General features: G+C 38.3%; 1 pseudogene; it reads left to right on the top strand.

The window, feature by feature from the left end:
- The first annotated feature begins 4,326 nt into the window (after positions 1-4,326).
- On the top strand, positions 4,327-17,490 carry LOC138169308 (U5 small nuclear ribonucleoprotein 40 kDa protein pseudogene; annotated as a pseudogene).
- Positions 17,491-18,290: the final 800 nt, after the last annotated feature.

Genomic DNA, 18,290 nt, shown 5'->3' with positions numbered 1-18,290 from the left:
CTTTATGGTAGCATTTTGCTCCATTGAGTTTAATGTTTAGTTATTGTAAGAAATGATAGATACAATTGTGAGACACCACATTGGAAAAAGCACCAGGTTTAAACTCAGATTATGTCTCTGCCATTTACCATGCCTGTCAACATGAATAAGGAATGTAGTTTCTGGATCTCAGCTCTTTCTGTAAAAGGAGTGTGTTAAACTTAATGGTCTCTAAATACGTATAAGTTTGAGCCAGCTCATAACATGTCCACATGTGATTACCAATTATTACCTTTTTATAAGCAATAACACTTAAGGAATTGAAATATACAAACTCTAGAGATTGGTTTATTGCTTTGTTAATTATGTAGACTTAAGAAAGTGATAGGGAAAAAAATTAACAATTTAAATTAAACTCAAAAGTCTGCCATTGGCGATTGGAGATTCAGTTTTTAAATATTTACCTAAAGTACCTTCTATCTCTACATTTATTATATTCAATGACCTCCAATAAATGTATAGATCATTCCACAAAGATATAATCTGTAGGTATTTTCCTATCATTAGTTATCTTTCAGATATCAGAAATCCCTCAAAACTTTCAAAACTGTGTCATTACTTTTATTAAAATATTTTTAATTTATGGAATAAAACAGGCATTTTCATAACATGGTATAATAAAAATAATTGCACATGAAACTGTAAATCTATTATGTGCAACTTGCTATTCCATCAAATATATTAAAAAGTTAACATGTAAATTTCTTTTTTTCCTTCCCTCCCTTTCTACCCTAAAGATAGCTACCATCACACACACACACACATACACACACATTGTATGTGTGTGTGTAAAATAATTCTATACTTATTTCTAATTATAAGTTCTATCTGTCTGCATTGGCATGGACTGGACTGGACTGCACTCCTCTCTCACGCTGGTGCAACAGACTTTTCCTGCCAAACTTCCAAGTTGTCTTGGACTAGAAAATTGTTTCACTCCATCTTTGTGTGGGTTCTGTTGCACTAGAATTCATTTAGAGTCATTTCAAGGTATCTGGACAGGTTTGTTGTAGAACTCACATGAATCCCTGACTTTACTCTGCCATCTTGGACTTCATCGTTTCTTATAGCATAGTAGTATTCCATCACAATTATTACCACAATTTGTTCAGCCATTCCTTGATTGATGGTCATCCTTTCAATTTCCAGTTCTGTGCCACAACTAAGAGAACTGCTAAAAACATTTTAGAGCATATAGGTCCTTTACTTTTTCCATACTCATCTTTGGAAACAGACATAGTAGTGGCATTGCTGGGTCAAAGAGTATAAATAGTTAAATAACTCTTTATGAATAATTCCAGATTGATCTCCAAAATGGTGGAACAGTTCACAATTCCACACACCAACAAAGAGTTAGCACCCCAATTTTTCCACATCCCCTCCAACATTTGTCACTTTCTCCTTCAGTCATTTTAAATAATCTGGTAGGTATGAAATGATATCTGAAGGTTGTTTTAATTTGCATTTCTCCATCCAAAAATGATTTAGGAAATTTTATGACTGTAAATTGTTTTCATTTCTTCATCAGAAAACTACCTGTCATTACTTTTTCCATGCATGGATTTCTTGTTTCCATTCAACTGTTCTCACTGTGTTCAAATTTCATTGTACTATCTTCTTTTCTTCCTATATCACTTCAGATTCTGAGGTTTTAGGGTTCTTGTCTAAAAATACCTTATTTTCCCTTCATTGATGAAGAAAAGTGGACAGCTAAAAGATCTGTTCCACTTTACATCTGTTTATTGTCTTTTTGGTTTAATTTTAAATATTCATGAGATGTTTTGGCTTAATTCATATTTATTCCAAATTTTCATTTGTTTACTTTGCTTTATTGTATTTTCTTTACTGAACTTAAAAAAATAAATAAATGGTCATTTGCATATATGAAATAGAACAGAAATATAGAATGGCACATAAAACTGTAAATCTACATTACATAAAGATTGCTTTCCTTTTCTTTTTCTACTCATTCCTCAAAGGATGGGCATACACTCAATTTTCAGTTCTTGGTTACCACAAAAAGAGCTGCTATAAATATTTTTGTACATACTAGCCAGTTTTCAAATTCTGAGGCAACTGTAAAAACAGAACAAATCAAAATAAAATAACCATTCCAGGCTTTTAACACATTATTCCTTTATATGAGCACTATGATACAGTAAAATTGGTTTGCTTACTGTTCTTCACACTTAGGATTCCTTATCCTTTCTCCATGACTTTTCACTGTTTAGCTTCCATGCATGGAATGGTCTCCTTCTTAATCCTTGACTTCAAATCTCTGACTTTTAAATTAAGTCAAAACATCAACTCCTATAGAAGGCTCTTTTCCTGGGCTTGCACTTAGGTAAATCTAACAGATTCTTTCCTACCCAGTACTGCATTCTAACTGATACCCTGTTATCAAAATATTCTCCCAAAATGAGGTAACATCATAACTGGAACGTATCATGAGCTTTAGAATATACAATGGATTAACAACACATTTAAAAGGCATCTCTAAGGTATTGTTTACTTTGTCACATCCAGACTATATTAATTGTTCATTTCAATTTAAGTGAGTGACATTTTCTGGTCATTTCCCTGAATTCTTCAGGGTACTTCCTTTTTAGAACCTATATCCCTTCTTTCCACAGATCATGAACAACCTGTTGTGCTATTATATGTACAAAAAGAATCACAGGCTTTTTTAATATTATTTTTCCCAACTTCATGTAAAACAATTTTAAACATCTTTTTGTTTTTAGTTCAAAATTTTATCCTTCCCTCCTTCCCCAAACCCCTCCCTGAGATGGTAAACAATTTTATATAGATTATGCATGGGAATCACAGATTTAAAAGACAAAAAAAGCAAAAGGTAAGCATCTTTATGAAGCATGAGCTTACCAAGGGTAAGAGAATCAAAATGAATAATGGATCCTAAAAGCTCAAAGGTCTATGTCCTAAGCCATTGACTGGTTATTATAGGACTCCTACTTTATGACTCAGGAGCATCCTTGAATGGTGTCATTGCCAGCATGTCCCACCCCAGCACATTGCTAATGGCACAATGACTTGAATAAGAGACTCTGGGCACTATTTCTCAACAAACCCACTTCTTATTCTGGAAAACATGTCTTTAAAAAACATGCTTTTGAAGTTTGTCGTTCCCACAGATGTCTTGGGGCATTAACTATATAAGAAAATATTTCTCACCATGCCAAAGTCCAAATAAAACCTCTCTATTTTCCAGTTCTCATAAGATATGTATTAAGCAGGCCCAAGAAGGATTGCAAAGGGGTCAGCAAGGACCCAGTTGTGGCTAATTTGGTGGTGCAATATCAACATTGAACAGGCCCCTTTATTCTTTGCCTAAAAACACAAATATCCTGTTATACAGACTAATTTTTTAAAAATATTTTTCAGGGAACATTGGGAACATAGTAATTGACACAAATAAAAAGATAATCAGGTAGCAAGACTCCCCAATATTGTTCATTTTGCTATTGATGCTCTCTTTTTTATGATGTTAGCAACCTATGGAACTGAACAGAAGCAGTTCTCATGTAGTCCATGTGTGTTGTTTGGGGAGGTTATTTGAATGTCCACATGGGTTTGTCTAAATGTGGTTAGCAGTGAGCTGAGAATACTTATCTCTAGAATTATACCCACTCATATTCAAGCGACATGTTGATTCCAGCCTGAAGGGGAATAGAAGTTTAATACCATGTGGCAGGCCTGATTCTGCTCTCTTCAGTGAGAAGATACTGTACTATATATGACTGCTCTCCTAAATATTGATAGTTACAGGGAAATAATTTTTAATTCAAGTTGCATTCATGGTTTTCCCTTTAAGGAGAAAGAGTGTCTGAGCTACAGCCAAAGGCTTAACTTCTCACTGATTCTAGTTACAAAAAGAACATGACAAATATTGAATAGTGAATAAACCCATTTAAACAGACTGATAGCAAACAGAAATCAAATAAGTTACACAGATTAGAATAGCCAGAAAATACACAGAGTAAATGAATCCTTCTACTTGGAGTGGGCTGGCATATATTGAGAGCATAATAAACGCATGTTTCCTTCTTGTTGGTAGATTAAAAAAAAAAGAGTGGGTTCAGGAAATAACCTTGGAGACCTCCAAGCCCAACGAGCCCCTACAGGCAGAGTACCTAAAAACCACAAGTGATAACCAATTCTGAAAAGGAGTTATAAATTCCAAATAAACACAGGATGCTTCATCACCTTGGTGCCCTGCTGCCTGAGGTAGACTGCCTTGCCAGCCTATGCCAATTGCTTCTGGATGCGATGGAAAAGGTAAAGATAAGAACCATCTGTCATTAATGCTTTATAAAATTCAAGAAGTGAGCTCTGATGGGTGAGCAAGACGGCTTATCTAAGAACATTTCCGAGTTACTGCTTTCACGAATCACATCTACATTCAGCAAGGAGAAAACCAGTTTCACTCTGCTTAATGTCTTACATTACCTGATCAGCTATCTGTAAATTGTCCCTACCCTGGAGGCCATGCCTGTTTCTGCCTTCCTGGTAGGAGAATTCATGCCCTTTTTAGTCCAGGGTAATGGAAATAAGGGGTCTTTCACCCATGCATTCAGCATGCACAGAGGGCACATGACCGGTTGACAATTGACAGTACCCTAGATTATTGTTAACCTAACCCCTGTGCTGCATCCTTGTTTAGTACATACTGTCCTTTCGGTTTCCCTTTTCTTTTTTTTTTTATGATGTTAGCAACCTATGGAACTGAACAGAAGCAGTTCTCATGCAATCTCAATGGAAACAATGAGTTTTTTGACTGGGTAATCTTTGCTTCTCTTTCTGCATGTTATGTGCTATCCAACGTGGAAAAACAGACAAACATGTGGGTATGGCACAATTTAAAGGGGAAGGAGATAATGTTCTCAAATGAAAAAAAGAAATATCTGCTGTCGCCAGATACATTTTCAAATGAGATAATATTTGTCATTCCCTTAGCACAGTGTCTAGAATAATAAATACTTGTTCCCTTTACTTCTTCTCCCTATCCGACTGAGTTTGTGTCCATCTTCTATGCTTGTAGACTTTATTCTCACCCTCTTCATAGAAATTTCTGAATATTGTCCCCTTTAAAAAAGTCAATCCACTGGCCTTCATTAGGATCTGCTCTGTTCTAGGAGGGCAGCTAGGTGGTACAGTGGCTAGATTACCAGCCCCAAAGTCAAGATGATTTCTCTACCTGAGTTTAAAGCTAGCCTCACACTCTAGCTATGTGACCCTGAGGAAATGGAAAACCACTCCAATATCTTCACCAGGAAAACCCAAATTGGGACACAATTGAAACAACTGAACAAAAAACATGTGCTAGGCAATGCTAAGTGCTGGAGATATCAAAAAAGGCAAAAGATAGTCCATGTTCTCAAGGACAGCACAGTTTAAAACAATTGTGTACAAACAAGGTATATAAGGATGAAGTTGCGATAAGCAAATAGATGGAAAGCCTAGTATTAATGGAGATAAGGAAATGGTTCTTGGAAAAGGCAGAATTTTGAAAAAGATGAAGACAATCAAGTTGACAGTCTTCTTTAATCACAGGAATATAGTTCACATTTCCTTTCTTCAAAACAATGGCATTTCTTAAACACTTGCTGTGTCATCAATTGACCAACCGTAGGATCCAGTCTTCACAATTCTGATTGGCCTGTTTTGAATATTTCCTGACTGATTAATGCCCTTTTAAAACAATGGTGCAGACAACTGAATATGCTACAAGAGATCTTGTATGGCCAGAGAACGCTGGGGTATGACCTCTTTTTCTGGAAGTTATGCCACTATCAATGTAGCCCAAGATCACAGACTATTTGACAGCCTCATGACATAGCTGACTCATATTGAACATGAAATCTATTAACCTCCCCCCCCAGTTTTTTTTTCAGAAAAATGTAAGCTTATCAATAATTTCCCCAATTTTCTATTGCAAAGGTAAATTATTTAACTCGAAAGTAAACTTTACATTCATTACTTTAGAATTCTACCTCATTAGAATCATCCTAATTCTCTAGACTGTCAAGACTTCTTTGAATCCCAATTCTGCCATCCAGTGTGATGAAAATCTCTCCAAGATTTGTCATTTTCAAATTAAATAAATCTAACATCAATGCTTTTATCTAAGCCATTGGTAAAAATTATGATCAGCAAAAGGCCAAGCTGAGACACCTTCAAAACTCCAGTGGAGACCTCCTTCCACATAGTCATAGATCCATTAACATCTTGAATCCAACTATAACTCTAGTTCTAATTCCATTTAATTGTAGTACCAGATAACTCATATTTCTCCATCTTCTCTAATATGAGACATTATATGAATGGTTTCACTAAAATTTAAATAATCTTTACCCACAGAAGGCAGCTAGATGGGCACCTGTGTGGCATAGCGAATAGAATGTCAAAGCTGAAGTCAGGAAGATGCATGTTTACTTACTAACTGTGTGACCTTGGCAAGTCACTTTACCCTGTATGCCTCAGTTCCTCATCTATAAAATGAACTGGAGAAAGAAATTGCAAACCATTCCTATATGTTTGCCAGGAAAACCACAAATGGAGTCATAGTCAGCTATGACTAAATAACAAAGTAGTATTTTACTTATATTAAAAAAAAATAATTTACTCTCTCCTCTTTAGTCACTTCCTCTACAACTCTACATCAAATGCCTTACTGACCAGTGATCATGCCCTGCAAGAACTTCCAGGGAGTGGGAGTGGAACCCACTCTCTTGATTGGTAACTGTTTCTCCCAGAGCACTATTTCAGGAAAGCCCTAGTCATACTTCACCTCACTCATTCTTCTGTGGTTATCCCCTCCCCAATCTCTTCAACAACTACTTAGCCAGTACAAGCATACATACCCTTTTCTCCATCCCCCTCTCTTCATGAAATAACCAAGCATGATCACATGAAACTTTAAAATATTGGTCTACTGCCCTAGAAGACATTCGGGTTTTATTGGTTTTATTACCATGTGACTTTTAGCATGAAAGTCACATTTCTTTTGATGAGTGGGAGGGTAACAGAGGGACTTCATACATATGCGCTCAACTATATTTCTCCATTTAATCACTAGCCCAAAGTCATAGCCCAAAAGTATGATCTCCCAGAAAATCTGGTCAATAGCTAGATATCATGGGAAATTATGCACGGTCCTGGAAAAATAAAGATCTGTCCTGACTCAGGCATTACCGCAGAAATGTTTTAGTACCAGAAAACCACAATCTGAAATTCTGACTAGGAAACACTTCAGGAACAAAATAGGGAGAGTGATCATTTTATTAATCAATGGTTAAATCTAGGTGAAAAAATTGGTTGCTAAGTGGCACAGTGAATAGGATGCAATGACTAGACTCAGGAATGCTTGAGTTCAAAACTAGTCTCTAACATTTATTTGTTGTGTGACCTTGATCAAGTCACTTAATCTCTGCTTCAATTTCCTTATCTGTCGAATGGGGATAATAATAAAAATCCTAGGGCTGTTTTGAGTTGAAATAATAATATCTGTAAAGCACTGTGAAAATATTATCACAATTTTTCAAGAGAATATAAAAATGGAAATGATTCACCAATAAGGACAACCAGCTACATGAAGAATGACTAAGTGGATCTAGTGATAAATAACACAGAGTTTGTCAAAACAAGCCACCCTCAAGACAGTAAGGCAAGAAGACTTTGCAGAAGTGCAGAATCAAGGCCACAAAAACAAGCAACTCTTTAAGGACTACATGAATACATACTTTCTACTTTATTCACATGTTAACATGAAGTCAATTCAAAAAGCATTGCTTAGTGCTTGCTGTTTTCCAGCAACTGTACTAAGTTCTAAGCATGCAAAGAAAGGCAAAAAATGGCTCCTGTCCTCAAGGAGTGCGTATTCTAATAGAGATAACTAGGAGCATAAAACATAAATACAGAGCAGAGGGAAAGTCATCTCAGAGAAGAAGTAACTAGAAGAATCAAAAGATTTCTTCCAGAGAACAGGATTTCTTTGTTCTTGTTTATCTTTCCTTCTCAAAGAGGACCAATAATGTCAGGAAGGCGATGTCTTAACTTTCATGTGAATTGGATTTGAGTGAGGCAGAGCCATGCAAAATCATCAGACTCATTCTCTCTTCCACAGTCATTGGAGTTGTAGGTCAGGGTGATTGGCGATGGCTCCAAGTGCATAGGGGATGCAGTGGGAGACCTTGACCTTCTTAAGCTAAGTAAGGTCTTTCCCAGGTCTCAGTCTGTCTGAGGTTACACCCAAGTATTAAAGAAAGCCAGAGAAGCTAAGAGGTGTAGATGAGGAGGGTGGATATGCCATCCCAAGGAGAGACACAGAGCGCAGTAGATGGAGCGTCATATGGAACAAACAACTCGATCATAGAGTGCATGGAGGGAAGTCAAGTGTAAGAAGACTGGTAAGGTATGAAGGGGATAGATTGTGAAGAGCATTAAATATCAGACTGAAGATTTTATATTTGACCCTGGAGGACACAGAGGACTATTGGAGTTTTTTCAAAGTAGGGGGTGACATGGGTAGACCTGTGCTTTAAACCTTAGGAGGTTTATGATTTGCCCTCGGGGTTATAATACCTCCCAGAATTGAGATTTTCAATGCCTGGTTCAATCTTCAAAGCATATTTTTACTTACTTGTGTCACCAGACACTATGATCACAGAAGGTGAGTAATGTAGACACACAGTAACACGTATGTACATATATCAGAGATCTAAGGATAGAAGAGACCTCACATGCCAAGTAATATAATACCTCATTTTACTGAGAATGAAAAGAACTCCTTCTTTCTTATCCCATCTTGCCCAAGGTGACACAAGATGTAACCACTGAAGGTGAGATCAGAATCCAGGCCCTCTGAATCAAGACTCAGTGTTCCTTCCCCTGCCCCACACTGCCCCACACCGCCTCCTGACAATTCTTGTAACAGTGCCAGAAATCCCTTGGGATAATACTTTTCCCACTTCTAGAATGATTGTGAATTTTCCCTTACACACTTAAGTCAACTGAAAAAATTATTTTCTATTTTCCCTCTTGTACCTCTCCACTGAAAACAATTCCAAAGATGTTGGACTTTGTCTGACCTTTACCTACTCATCCTTTGAATACACAATATAAAGATGCCAAAAACAGTCAGAGATCAGATGACACAAACTTCCATCTCTTATTCTGAAGAAAAAAAATCACTCTTTCTTCTCCTGGGAAGATATGTGCATTATCTGTGGATTGGGTATTAGTTCCACATTCACTGTGTTGTAGCTGCAGACTTAATGGTGCTTTACTAATGCAGAACTCTTTAGCCTATGTTCTGTTAATTTGGGGATACCATGGCTGTCAGAAATACTTCCTTGGAAGCTGGCAGGTTGATCTAAGGACATTGGCTAAAGGATAGAAGAAATAATTTCTGTAGAGATTTGAACTAATCAAGAGATTTGTGACCTCTAATACCCAAACAAGATGGTAGACTTCATTTGTAAGGCAGGGCCTGTTCATAGACAGTTGGAAATAGGATTCATTCTAATCTAGTCAAGTCAGTATTGATTACATAATTAGGGTGTGTGTTGATGGGGGAGGTCTTGGATTCTTAGATTCAATGATATCATTCCTGGATTCTATTAACTAGCACCCTGGTGATAACTCCATTCTGAGGCCTACTCAGTGACTGCAAGGCCCTTCCTGGAATCAATATATTGTGAGAGAGCCTGATTATTATAATGACTCTCCCCTTCTGGATCACTCTCTGGCTGAGCTTCAGCTCTACTTCCTTTCCTCCTACCATTCTTCACAGATTCCCTCTATATTGTGGCTTCCTTTTAGAATGTAAGCTCCTTACTTTCTTGTTTCTGTATCACCAGAGATTAATAGTAAGTGCTTAATAAAAGTTCTATTGATAGATATAGATGAGATAGATATATACATATACATATATATATATATATATATATATATATATAGAGAGAGAGAGAGAGAGAGAGAGAGAGAGAGAGAGAGAGAGAGAGATCTCCCTGTATAGGATCAAGGATTTAGAGCTAGAAGGGGATGTAGAGGTTATCTATTCTATCTGATAGGCCAACTGAGGCCCATGAAGTTCATTGATCTGATCAAGATTGCACAGAGATAGAGTATGTGTGTATACATACACACAAATACACATATATGTATGTAGATGATATGTATTTATGTATACATATGTAGAAAGAGATGAGAGAGATCCTCCAAAAAGGGACAGAAATAGAGACAAAGATATATCCTTTCCTTTTTATCTAGTAACTCAACTCATGAAAACTCAATTCTGCCTCTAGGTAAAGTAAGGTATCAAAAGGAAAAGAAAAGGAAATATGGTATAGTGTCAGTGGCCATGTAGACGCCTACAGAATGATCCCAGAGGGAAGACTGGACACCATGAGAAACATCTGAACTAGGAAATAGATTTTGGTCCCCATCCTGTTTCCTTATCTGAGAGTTGGCAGAACATTTCCTTGAAATGAGCAGCCTGATGGCAGATTCTCTCTCCCACTCTCCTGTAAGCTGAGCTGGGAGACTTTTGCCAAGTCTCTCTCCTGGGCCATGCAAACCCAGCTGCCTCTCAGCACAAGCATACTAGGTTTTCTTGGAAAGACACCAGGATGTGACAGATTACAGTGGTAGAAAGCCTTGATGTCACTCATTGCCTGCACAGTGAGTGTTTTTATGTTAGGAAGAAGGGACATACTGACATTATTGGAAAGAATTGCAAGACTTTAGGCCTTTCATTCAATGAACTTTATTTCCTTTCACCTTCATATATAAATCACATAGCTTGTGGCACTCCTTTGACAGAAGTATTTATGAAGTCAGAGCATAAGAGTAAGAATTTCTGCTCTGCTACTTGCAATCTGCATGGCCCAGAGCAAGTCAGCTAACTTTTTAAAACTCAGTTACCTCATCCATAATATTAAGTGTTAGACTAGATGATTTTAAAAATCCAGGTCAGACTTGAATGATGGATTGGAGGCAGTGTAGTAGAAGGGAGAGATCACTGGACCTGTATTCAGAACAACTGAGTTTAAATCAAGCCTCCAATGTTTATGACCTGTGTGATCTTGGAAAAGCACTCAAACCTACCTAGAGTTCCATTTCATTACTTGTAAAATACAGAGGTTCTTAATTTTTTTTCTAAAAATTCTGAATATGCCAGGGCGGCTAGGTGGCACAGTGAATAGAGAGCCGACACTGGAGTCAGGAGGACCTGAGTTCAAATCCGACCTCAGAGGCTTGACACACTTACTAGCCATGTGACTTTGGGCAAGTCACTTAACCCCAATTGCCCTCCAAAAGACAAAAAAAAATCTGGATTTGTCATTCTGTGTTGTGATGAATACGTTTGTAAAGAAACCCTATGAGATTCTAAAGAGTTGTCGTTTTGTCTTTCTTCTTGAAGAGGACCATGGCAACAGGAAGATGATGCCATTATTGCAAAGGAATTGGATTTAAATGAAGGAGGACTGTGAAAAGTCACCAGTCTTACTTTCTCCTCCAGAGCTATGTGGGTCCAGTGGTGAGATATAGATCAAGAAACTTAACCCAAATTCTAAAGAGGCATCAGCAATGGAGAAAACAGATGGAGAAGAGAGAGAAAGTTTCCAGTGGAGCAAAAAACAAAACAAATTTAAGAATGATTGATGGTTAATTGTAAGAGGCTAACTCATGTTGTGTACTGGGTAAATTTGAGACCTGAGACTGAAGCAACGGAAATCCTTCTCAAAGCCAAAGGCAGCTGTATGTATCAAAGCTCTCCCTGGGCACACTGGCCCTTTTTTATGATGCACTACCGCAGTGGGTTTTCTGGCATGAAATAGGATTTTGAGCTCCTTTCATTGTTTTGTGTTGGCCTTTGATCATTTTCCCTCCATGTTGTCGGCAGATTTACACAGGAAGAGCCCTGTTTACCTTCCAAGGATGAGGTTTCTATAGAATATGATCACTTTGCAAGCTTCATCCTTGGTGTTAACTTGGTGTAGTTCCTCCTCTCAGATAAACACAAAAGAACTTACACATTGCCAGGATACCCTGTCCCCTTCAGCCCCTTTGACACTGCCATCAGTAAGCTGTCACATTACTAAGATTGATGGTCATTCCACTTTTTTTCTAAGAGAAATTTCCCTCCCATCCTCAGCTGCTGCTACTGTTCAGTCCCCAATGGGAAGACTGTGATGCTTTATTGCTTTTTATGTGATCTCTCAAATTCAGAGTGTTTCAATATAATTTCAGTCCCTTCTAGACTATAAACCTGCAACATGAACATGACATAATTTATAATGTCATAATGAACTAAATGAACACTTTTGTTGCACTCTTATTAATCAATCAGTGATTGCATAGTGGAAAAATGATGTAGTCTCAAACCTCTGAATTACAAATATTTACACAACCCTCCTGCACACAGTGGCATCCTAGCATAATGTAGAGAACTTGTCTTAAATCCTACAAGACCTGGCTTCAAGGCCTACCTCTGACCTGTACTGGCTGTGTGACCCTAAGCAAGTCACTTAATCTCTCACTGCCCTAGGCAGTCTCTGTATAAGGTTTCTTGACTCCTTTGGCATAATGGTGAAGCCTATGGACCCATTCTCAAAATAATGTTTTTGAAGGCCCAAAAGTACATAGGATAGCAAAAGAAAATGATTATATTGTAACAACAAGCACCCTAGCATACCCAGGATGGCTGCTAGCACAGGTTCTTTAATCTGCTTTTCTAAAGGAAAGCAACTTTAAAGGGGTCAACAATCTTTAATTATATATTTAAAGAGAGACAGACAGACAGAGATCACATTCACTTAGTTCAGGGGGAAAAGTCAGCACCCTGAATTGTAGAGAGAATACAAACAGAAATATACAAACAGAGAATACAAATAGGACAGAGAATACAAGCAGAAAAAATACAGAGAGAGAAAATAACACAAATCAACAAAGAGGGCTTCTAGGTATTTGAGCAAAGCTATTCCTACATAGTTACCAGAGAAGCACCATCATCTGGGTTTTCAAAGGGGGCTAATTGACAGCTACTCAGAGTTGCATCTGACCACATCATAGGAACACTCTTCAATGAGTGAGCCCCAAAGCAAAATCTCACCTCAAAGTATATATACAGTTCTTCAGAACCAGAAGGGATCAGAACCTGAAGCACTCCTGACCCACTGCCTAATTACAAAGTAACAAAAGGTGTGGGCCTTCCTGAAAAACAAACCTCCCCTAATCAGGCTTCTATTGTTGGGCTCTATCTGAGGCCTATTAAAGGGTGGGAGAGATCTTCACCTCCCATTAACATTACATATAATAAAACAAAATTATCATTTTCTAAGGACATAGGCCCTGGATTAACAAGTGCTAATCTGAGTACAGGTTACAGAGAATGTTCTGACCTGCATTGGTAAAGGAAATTCTTCATCTGGCAGTTCTCTAAAGCAGTGAAATCACAAGGCCAATTCCTATTCCTATCACCTGTCTGTTCATTCTACAGGCCTATCACATCTGACAAGATTAATTTTCCATTTTTATGCTATTGAGCTGATTGCTTCCATGCCTCTGATGCATCCTCTTACTTCTTCCTCTTAGAATACCTAGTCTCTTTCATTTCTAATCTCAAAAGTCATTTTCTACATGAGACTGTGTGGGATACAAAGACCCTTACCCAAATTGACTACTCAGAGACCTCTCAAAGTGAAGGTAGAAAGAATGATTAGAATCTCACAAGAAGCGGGCAGTCCAGTCTCTGGGACAGCACCGAGAGAGAGGAGGCCGCCATACAGAAGCTAAAGCTGGGTTAAATAAGCAAGGGATATGAATATTAACATAATTATTACTAATGAGTCTCTAATATTGTTACATAATACATTAGGTCCATTACATCAGTGTATTACAACCTCAGAATACTGGACCCCTCCTTTCAGTCTACCCTTGATAGATTCTTATCTGGACTTGAGGGTCCCAAGGCTACTGTCTGTCCCTTGATTGGTCAAATCCACCTGCTGCTGCCAGCTCCTTCCATTCTTCATTATTTTTAGTATTATCTAAGAGTTTTTCTGGGAACCAGGGACCGAGCTTCTTTTCCAAAGCTACTGCCTGTTCCCCCTTATCAGCAGTCTTGTTCAGCAACTCTTGCAGTTCTATAGAAACTTAGCTCTTTTATGGTAAGCTGGGGGTGAAGGGCTGACTAAAATAGAGTAACTATATAGAAAGATTTCTAAAGTCTCAAAGTCACATAATTTCTTTAAAAAAAAATGGAAACTTAGGCCTAAGGCCTAAGGACTTACTTACTTACTTTGGCAGACAGTCTCTGAGAAACCACACTTTTACCTTTCCCATACAAGACCTTTCATTCTCCCACCCAAAGGCCTCATGCAGAAAGTGCCTCTTGAGGTGGGAGGTGAAGGAGGATAGGTTCACAAAATCATCTCCCTTCCATGCCAGAAGGTTATTTATATTTATGCTTTTTAATGTCACTTTAATACACTTTATATCTGCATGGATGTATATGTGTTTTGTTTGCATGTTATATGTATATATATATATATGTTGCTTTTAAGTATATTTGTGAGTTCTTTGAGGAAACAGACTTTCATTTTTTTTATTTGTACATCCAGAATCTAGGACAGTACCTGGAACATGGTAGATGTTCAGTTGGTGCTTCTTTACTGACTAACTGATTAGTATATTTTTGTTACTATTAACCATTATTCCACTTGCTGTACATGCCCTTATCTTTGTGGCCTCTTCCTGTCAATTTACCTAACCATCCAAAAACTGAGGTCAATGGTAGTGGAACTGAAGGTAGGAAGATATTAGAATAGTATTAGAGAGCTAGAAGGCAGCTTAAAAACAATCCAGTCCAACCCCTCCCTTTGTTTTATAGATGAGGAAGTTGAGACTCAGCAGAGTTAATTGACTTGTTCAGTTTTTTGCAGAGAACAAGTGACAGAGTTTGGATTTAAATTCCAGAACTTCTGACTCTAATCCCAACGTTCTTTCATTCTGCCAATGTCTCTCTCCTAATTTAAATCAATACCTTTATTTCTCCAAAAAGGATTACTATTTATTTTGTGGGGTTAGTGTCTAGAGGCAGGGTTGGGGAACCTGTGGCCATGGTTCATCTAGATGAAAAGGGGGTGAGGGAGAAATAGAAACTTCATTGAAATAACTTGCAGAACCCAAGAGGTGTAAAAGAATAACAGAGGTCAGAGGATGAGGAAGGAGAGATAGAGGTAGGCCTTTCCTTACATTAGAGAAGTATGGATGCATTCAACTCTCTGGTAGCTATCTCCATTTTCAGAGAGCTCAGCTTAAGTAAATTATTCAATTAGCCTCTAATGGCTAATAGAGATGAAGAAGTGTTACAGGCTTCTTCAGTGGAGATTTGACCTGTTTTGAGACTCAGGATGCTGTCAGAAATGGGCCCGGAGTGGTTGTATATTGGACAAAACTAAATAAGGTCAACAGGCAGAAATAAGGCAGATTTACAAGAAGAGACAGCATAATTAGGGCAGCTTTCAGCAGCAGGAAATTAAAAAAAAAAAGCCCAGAAAGGTGGAAAAGGTAGAAAGGCAGTGTTAGCGAAGTACTGAAATTGTCACTAATAAATCCCTCAGCAGGAGAGCAGAGCATAACATTGAGAGGGTCTGAAAACAGGCCAAGGTCTAGGTGAGCAAAGGGTAGCAAAGGATAAAGATAGACTTTCCGTTTTATGGGGCTTCTGATTCAAACATAGGACTTTATAACACACCTAAGGATTAACCAAAGGGAGATAAAACATCAGTGATCAAATTAATTAGAATTAAGGTAAAAGTTAGTGGCTTGAGCACAGAGATCAAGTCAAAAGTTTAATTACTGTTACCTTCCCTCCTCGTCCCTGTGGAATTGCATTAGGGACACTATATTGGCACGTGCCAATCTTCTTATATTATTATCCTCATTTTACAGATGGGGAAACTGAGGTCAGAGGGATTCATTGACCAGTTCAGGGTCACATAAGCAGTGAGTTATTGAGGCCGAATTAGAATTTAGATTTTCCTGACTCCAAATTCAGAACTCTGTATATTATGTCATAGTTTTACCCCACCCCACCCCTATTTCCCCTAATTCTTCCCTCTTGGCCCAAGTGAAACAAATCACATCTCTTTTGTGCTGCTCCAAGACACTCATTATAACTTCTGCAAATATTACTGCCTCTGGAAAATAATTCTTCAACAATTGTTATATAGATTTGATTCAAGTCCTTTTTTCTGGATGTCTTCCAACTTACTAATATTCTTCCTGAATTTTATCACTCAGAACTGAACAGCATTCTCTAGTTGTGTTCTTTCCAAGGTAGAGGGCAGATGGAAGAAACAAAATATTCTTCTTCATTTTGAATATTAGAATTCTATGAATATAGCTTCAGTAAAGCTCCACAGTTCCATCATAGTTCAGTGGTGACTGAATTCTCAAAGGATAAGAGAGTTGGGCACAAGCTCTGGCAGGTTCCACTATGCTGGAAAGGTATTTACTACACAGATTTCTCCAAAGCAGAGGTCTGTCTTTCCTGGAATCCACAACATGAGCCCAAAGAGAAAGAAAGGGTAAAAATACTGGGGTAGGGAGGGGACAATGGACTGGGTTTTCTTCTGTCTGTGATAGTTGTGGGATTTGTCTCCAAAACAATTACACTTTACCCATTATCACCTAACATACCACCAATTCCAATCCCTTCCTCCACTATGCAAACTCCTAACCTGCCTTTTCTACAAAGACTTGATTCCCTCAGGGCAATTATAATCCATTACTGACTGGCACACCATTAGCAGCAGCTATGAGATAACACCCCCTGCCTTCCATAGCACAGTGAGGATTTAACAGGAGACCCACAGACTGCCTCCCCCGCTTTCATTTCGCATTGGACAGAGTGATCTCCAACACTGCAGCAGCTGCCAAGGCAGGATCTGCTATGAGCAGATCCTCTAAGATCTTCCTCCCTTCAGACTCCTCTCCTGCTGTTCTCAGGACATGAAGGGGATGTATACCCTAACAAGCTCCACCCCAATGGATCCACCTTCATATCTGCAGGATTTGATATATTTATCTTGCTGTGGAATGTGAATGGTGATTGTCACATCTATGCAACCTTGAAAGGACACCTTGGGGCAGTTATGGAGTACATTATAATCCAGATACTAGTGGGTTTTCAGCTTTCACAACAAAAAAAAAGGTCACTTTAGGGATAATGAGATCCAAGAGACAATTAAGAGGCTGAAGGCGCACACTTTCTTTGTGGATTCTAGTTATTCTTTCAGGAAGGGGCCCCAACTTGTCTGTAATAACAGTGATGAGACTATGAATAACAGTTGGGATATAGGGAAGAAAGTGTCTGTCCAGACATTTCTGAACACCTGCCAAGTACTGACTGTGGGGAGTTAGGTGGAACAAGAATTGGAGTTGGGAAGATTCATCTTCCTGATTTCAAATCTGGCTTCCGGATTGGAATTTACTAGCTGTGTGACTGTGGGCAAGTCACTTCACCCTGTTTGCCTCATTTTCTCATCCATAAAATGAGCTGGAGAAGGAAATGGCAAACCACTTCTGTGCCAAGAAAACCCCAAATGGCATCACAAAGAGTCAGAAACGATGGAAACAACTAAAGAACAAAACAGTAAATTGGCTCTGACCTTCAATGATTAGAGATCAGATTATCTTTGGTGCCATTGACAATGATATCAAGATCTCAGCTGGCACACACCATGAGGGATCACCCCAACTCTATGATGGGCTGGAGTCCACGTTCTGAAGAGTCTTACCTGCTCTCCAACAAAATGGAAAATACACTTTGGATTTGGGATGTCCAGTCTTTTGCTCCCAAAGAGAGGTATATGAAGATATTTCAGGGAAATGTATACAACTTTAAGAAGACACTCTTAAGGTGTTCCTGGTCACTTTGCAAACAAGTAAGCCAACAGGTTTATGTATTACAAGCAGGAGATTTCTTTAACAAGTTTTCTGGCTATGCTGACTCAGTCAACGAAGTTGTCCCCCCCCCCCCCCAGATAAAACCCTCATTCTATCTGCATCCAGGCACAAAATACTTTATATAAGAGAGACCCAGTAAAGATTTGAAGTGGAAGATTCAAGAGTTTTTTATTCTGAGACTTTGGTTTAAGCAGGATTTAATTGAATGACATTGGGCCCTGTGTTTTCCCTTTCAATAAAGACCATTATTAGTC

The sequence above is a fragment of the Petaurus breviceps genome, unplaced genomic scaffold (assembly GCF_028583685.1).
Source record: "Petaurus breviceps papuanus isolate PSGF00001 unplaced genomic scaffold, PetGlider_PUasm1.0 126, whole genome shotgun sequence".
Classification (NCBI taxonomy): Eukaryota; Metazoa; Chordata; class Mammalia; order Diprotodontia; family Petauridae; genus Petaurus; species Petaurus breviceps.
Note: the sequence above shows the minus strand (reverse complement) of the source record. Positions and strands in the feature narration are given on the sequence as shown.